Consider the following 6512-nt stretch of genomic DNA (forward strand, 5'->3'; position numbering starts at 1 on the left):
CCAGGGCCTGAGTTCCCTGAGACAGTCTTTCTGATGGTTCCTCCAGCTTCTCCCCAGGCCTGCTAAAGTTCTTGTTTTCATTGATTCATTCAGCAAACAACTGACCACATTTGTCCTGCTGGTGCAAAGGTCATCAAGGCTGGGCCCTTTCTTCACCGAATTCTCAGACCAGTAGGAGGAACCAGGAAACAGTCAATGACGAAGGAATAACAAGTGATACGATGGGGAAGGGACAAGGGGCTCTAGGAATACAGAGCAGGGCCCCCTAATCCACTCTGTAGAGGAATCCAAGAGGGCTTCCCAGAGGAGGTGGCTTGAGCTGAATATTGAATGGCAATCGGGGAAGAGCATTCAAGACAAAGGGAACAGAGTGTGCCAAGCCAGGTGGAAGTATGGAGTTCTCTCCGTTGAGGCTCGCAGTCATCTGCCCAGATTCTCTAAACTCTAATTGTGGTCATGGGTATCCTCTGCTCTCCCTGCCGTCAAGATCATTTCTATCTCTGCATCCCATATCTATATCTGTATTCATGTGACAGGCTGCTCACTGGTGTTCTATACTCTTGCTGCCCCTAATCGCATAGCACACATCTGCCAGTTTGCACTTTCTAAATTATAGCTCTGAATCTGCTGCTACCCTGTGTAAAACTTTTAACAGTCTCCAGGTGTTAGAACTCCCAGTTTATCTCACAGCATAAAACCAGGCCACAGTCTCATCTTCACCGCTCCTACATGAATCTTGTGTTTCTTCTTTCTGGAATATCCTTCACTCCTTTTGGGATCTCAAACTCAAATGCCTCCCCTTTCCTGACCATCACATCACTCCCTCTCTGCATCCACAGCACAATGTCCATATTATCTCTATTAGAGTTCTTACCTGTTATACTGTAATCTTTCATTTACAGGTCTGCATTTCATGCTAGATCTCCTCAAAGGCCAGGCATCTAGTGTAGGACACACTCCATAATCATTTCATAATAACAGCTAACAGGGCTTCCCTGGTGGCGCAGTGGTTAAGAATCTGCCTGCCAGTGCAGGGGACATGGGTTCAAGCCCTGGTACAGGAAGATCCCACATGCCGTGGAGCAACTAAGCCCGTGGCGCCACAACTACTGACCTGCGCTCTAGAGCCTGCGAGCCAGAACTACTGAGCCTGAGTGCCACAACTACTGAAGCCCGTGCGCCTAGAGCCCGTGCTCCGCAACAAGAGAAGCCAACACAATGAGAAGCCCGCGCACTGCAACAAAGAGTAGCCCCCGCTTGCCGCAACTAGAGAAAGTCCGCACACAGCAACAAAGACCCAACGCAGCCAAAAAAAAAAAAAAAGCAAATAAATAAATTTTAAAAATAAACAGCTAACATTTATTCAGGGAATACTACTTGCCAGGCATAGAGCTAACTGCCCTTAGATAGATCATTTCTTTTAATCCTCTCAACAACCTTATGGGTTGGTCCCATTTTACAGATGAAGCCAGAGAGTTAGGTGACTTGTCCAGCTACACATAGCCACTGAGTTGGGAGCCGGGATTCAAATCCTGGGAGGAGAAGAGAGCTATGGTCACTCTGCTCTATCCTCAGGCTTCTGGGATAGGAATGGCAAGAGATGGGGGTGGGGAAAGAATGGCAGAAATAGATTTTTTTTTTTTTTAATCAGTCAGCCCTGGGTTTTATGGTCTTATATGAATAACACACCTATTCCAGACCCACTTCACACACCCCTGGGCCTACTCTGGAAAGGGCTGGGGAGCAAGGACAACTTCCCTGCTGTGGGTGATTCATCATGACCCTGGCTTAGTCACAGCATGTCACCACAAGCCAGCAGAAGAAGCCAGCCCAGGGTGAATTCTGGTCCTTTGGGAAAGAGACATGCCTGCTCTTCATTTCCCCAGGATGACTGGACTTTAAGGCAGGACCTTACCAGGGACTGCCTATGGGGATCTGAAGCCGTGCCTCTAAGCCCCCACATGGACATGACAGAAGAAAATACCTTAAAAGAAAAGAAAAGAAAGAGGGGGTGAGGGAGAAAGAAAGAAAGGAAGGAAGAAAGGAAGAAAAGAAACAAAGAAAGAGAAGACAGAAGAGAGGGAGGAGAGAACAAATCATAACTAAGCTGGAAAATAAGCAAGGAGATTGGTAAGGAGGGGATACCCAGCACCAAGCAGCTATTCAAGTGTGTTCTTCCTTGGAGCGCAGAGAACCTATAAATTCAGAGGCCAACAAGGTGGGAACAGGAATGGCCTTGGGACAAGAAGAAGGCAAGCCTCCCTGCCCCTTCCTCCTTTCTCTTCTCCTCCTCCTCCTCCTCCTCTCCCCTTCATACATAAGGATTTACAGCTATAATGGTGGCTTTTGGCCCCGATAAGCCTGAGATCTGCCCTACAAAGAATGTAAAGAATGTGACCTTCTTGTTTAGGAAGATGCTCCTGGAGTTGCCTGAAGGAGAAGCAGAGATGAAAGGAGAAAAGAAAGGGAAGGCTTCCCTGTTCAAGAGAAAAACACATCAAAGTCCTCTACTCCCTCCCCTCTAACCAAAGAAAGGCCTTCCTGGGAATTCCCTGTCAGTCCAGAGGTTAGGACTCCGTGCTTTCACTACCGAGGGCAGTTCAATCCCCGGTTGGGGAACTAAGATCCACAAGCGGTGTGGCAAAAAAAAAAAAAAATAGAAAAAGAAAGGCATTCCTTATTTTATTTATTTTTAAAATAAATTTATTTATTTATTTATTTAGGCTGAGTTGGGTCTGCTGCTGCGCTCAGGCGGGCTTTCTCTAATTGCGGTGAGTGGGTGCTACTCTTCGTTGCGGTGCGCGGGCTTCTCATTGCAGTGGCTTCTCTTGTTGTGGAGCACAGGCTCTAGGCGCGCAGGCTTCAGTAGCTGTGTTACACGGGCTCTAGAGCGCAGCCTCAGTAGTTGCGGCACACGGGCTCAGTAATTGTGGTTTGCGGACTCTAGAGCGCAGACTCAGTAGTTGTGGTGCACGGGCTTAGTTGCTCTGCAGCATGTGGGATCTTCCCAGACCAGGGATCGAACCCTGTCCCCTGCATTGGCAGGTGGATTCTGAACCACTGCACCACCAGGGAAGTTCCACATTCCTTATTTTAGCAAAGGACCAGGAGCAGAGGTTCAAGGACCTATTTTCCTGCCTGTGTCTCCTAAAATGATGAAAACTGCCTCGTACATCTGTGCAAGTCATGCGCTGCACAACTCCAGGGTACTATGTAAATGAAACCCTCTGGAGTTGGGCTACTCACACTCGCTTTTCCTTCAAAAAAAAAAAAAAGATTATTTGTATGAAGATGACAAAAATTGCTATTTAGAGAGAAAACTGACACATCTTGCAAAGTGTGTGTGAGAGAGAGAGAAAGGGAGAGACAAAAGTTGGTGGGTGTATAGGCACCATTGGTATTGGTGGGAAAGTACACTTCTGCCCAGTTTTCATCCATGGATGGAGACGAGGAGAGAGAAAGGAGACAGAAAAATCTCCAAGTATCTGCTGGAGTTTCTGGATAATGAAGAAGAGAGATGTCCCACCCCCAGTGGGTAGCTCATAGTTTTGCAGAGACAAGGACCTGTCTAAAGATGTACAAAGGTAGGGTCTGGAGGCAGACACTAGGGGAAAGCTCTGGGAAGAAAAGTGAGGGGATTGCAAGGCAGGTGGAGGGGAGGAGAGCATGCTGGGAACCAAGGCAGGAGGTGGGACCTTCCTAGAAAGGTCAGTGAGATGTTCCCAGGGGTGACGTGCTGCAGGGCTTTTGAGAATCATTTGTCTGCTTTGCTACGATGTAAATCCCCCTGATTGCCCCATCCTTTAGGAGAGCTGCTCACACAGATGCCTTTTGCAGGGAGGAAACAAGGAGAAGGTGCCTGGGAATTCCCTGGTGGTCCAGCGGTTAGAACTCTGTACTTCCACTGCAGGGGAACTAAGATCTTGCATGCCACACGGTGCAGCCAAAAAGAAAAAAGAAAAAAAAGGAGAGGGTGCCAACTTCCTTGTCTCTGTCCTCGTGGAGCTGAGAAAAATCGAGAACATCTGAAGGTGGTGAGATGCAAGTATGCCTACCTTCTTCTCTTCTCCTCCTGCCCACTCCTCTCTGGTCCCACTAACCATCCTCTTCCTCCATGCTTTGACTTGCTGTTCCCTCTGCCCGGATCTCCACAGTCACTCCCTCAGAGACCTCCTTCTGGTCTCTGCTCCAATGTTGCCTCTTCAGGGAGACCTTCCCTCACCCGCCCATTTGACACTGCAAACTGCATACCCAACTGTCCCACTCCCCCTTCTCTGCTTGATTTTTCTTGCACTTTTCCCCTTCTAATTTTACAGATCTGTTTTATGCGTTGTCCTTTCTTCCCCTCTAGAGTGCAAGCTCCGTAAGAGCAAGGATTTTGGTCTTTTTGCTCCTGCTATATCTCAAGTACCTGGCATAGAGCCTGGCATATAGGCATTAAGTGAATATTGGTCGAATGATGAAATGAATGAAAGGAGAGTCCAGTGGAGGCACTTGTTCAAAGTTAGCTTCCTGTAATTGTCAGGCATCTCCTGGAGGGCACTGCACTTCCCATAGGAGGTAAGCAAGAGATGCAAAGCATTCTTGGTTACCTCTCAAAAGGACATGTCCTCGGCTGCATCTGGGCTATGTCTGGGGCGTTACTCTCACATGTGCTCCAACTTGCTAGAGGAAGGCGTGTTGTTACAGTTGTAAAGCTGGTAATTGCACCTATCACAATGCTTATCTTATCTGTCGGCTTCTTGGTGTCAGCTTCTTGGAACCGCAGTTACTACTGAGAGTGAACAACTTATTGTGGTGCTTTCATTTTTCTGTAACTTAATTTGCAGGGAGGTGTCCAAATCTAGGTGTGTTCACAGGATTGTGCCAAACCCAAGATAAGTCATACATTACGTGGTATCTCGTTCTTTGGGAACTTCTGTCCTAGGTGATGAATCTAAACCCCTCGGCAGGTAGCCTGACTCCAAACTAAACCTTTCCTTGCCTTTAAGCCTTGCACCTGCCATTCCTTCTACCTACAAGGCCCCTCTCTCTTGGGAAAACTCTTAGCCTGCCGGGGAGCTCTGGGGTTGCAGATTGCAACACTTACTCCCTTTCTTCTGCAGGCAGCACTCTGATTTGGGGGGAAATCATCTGTTCCCAGTCTTGGTCCTTGCGATCAGGTGTGGTTCATGCTTCTGCCTGGGGGGAGCAGGCACATGACCCAGGTCCGGCAGACACATATCAGAATGAGCTCTTCTCCCTCACTACATGGACCGGGTCAGGGAAGAGCACCTCATTCAAGCTGCTCCACTGAGAATCAGCTGAGACTTTAGAATCACTGGGAAAGAGGCACTTTTTTTTTTTTTTGAAAGTCTTTTACTTATTTATTTATGGCTGTGTTGGGTCTTCATTTCTGTGCGAGGGCTTTCTCTAGTTGCGGCGAGCGGGGGCCACTCCTCATCGTGGTGCGCGGGCCTCTCACTGTCGCGGCCTCTCTTGTTGCGGGGCACAGGCTCCAGACGCGCAGGCTCAGTAATTGTGGCTCACGGGCCCAGTTGCTCCGCGGCATGTGGGATCTTCCCAGACCAGGGCTCGAACCCGTGTCCCCTGCATTGGCAGGCAGACTCTCAACCACTGCGCCACCAGGGAAGCCCAAGAGGCACTTTCTTTTTCTGCTTCCGATGCTGAATTACAGAATGCAAGCCTGGAGCTGCCCGTGGCTGCTGCTGCCACCACATGAGGGGAGAACCGCCTGAGGAGGAAGCCACCACCCAGGAAAGCTGAGCCAAGAGATGGTCCCAGACACATTCCTGATAGTGAGTGCCTGGAAGGAGCCCTACCCTGGAACTGTTAAGCTGCTAATGCTAATAAATGTCCTTTTCTGTTTAAGCCAGTTTGAATTGGGTTTGTCGCTTGCAGTGGAGCTTGGAGACTACCCTTTGAGACCCACTTCAAATGTTATCTTCTCTCAAGTGTCAGCAACCCTCATCCCCACCTGAGTCAATCTCTCGTCAGTGTGCCCTTGATGCCTGTACTTCCCACACTGGGCTGTTTCCATTCACTAGGCCTGCCTGCCAGGCTGAGGACCACACGGCAGGGACTGTGTGACGATCCGCCCTCCGCCACCGCACTGGGCCAGGCTGAGTGGCCTTTCCATGGACAGTCAATGAAAGAGGGAGGCCATGTTGCAGCTACTGGTCACTCCTACTCTTTCCCCCAGGGAGGGAGCCCAGCCTCCTTCCTTCTGGGCATAAGGCAAAACTTATAATACAAGACCCCTGGTTGCCTTCTAGGGGTCCTCTCTCTCTTTTTTTTTATTAATTAATTTTTAAATTTTTGGCCACGTTGGGTCTTCGTTGCTGCGCGCGGGCTTTCTCTAGTTGCAGCGAGTGGGGGCCGCTCTTCGCTGTGGTGCGCGGGCTTCTCATTGCAGTGGCTTCTCTTGTTGCAGAGCACAGGCTCTAGGCACGTGGACTCAGGGCTTAGTTGCTCCGCGGCATGTGGGATCTTCCCAGACCAGGGATCGAACC

Source organism: Balaenoptera musculus, chromosome 20 (assembly GCF_009873245.2).
Source record: "Balaenoptera musculus isolate JJ_BM4_2016_0621 chromosome 20, mBalMus1.pri.v3, whole genome shotgun sequence".
Lineage (NCBI taxonomy): Eukaryota > Metazoa > Chordata > Mammalia > Artiodactyla > Balaenopteridae > Balaenoptera > Balaenoptera musculus.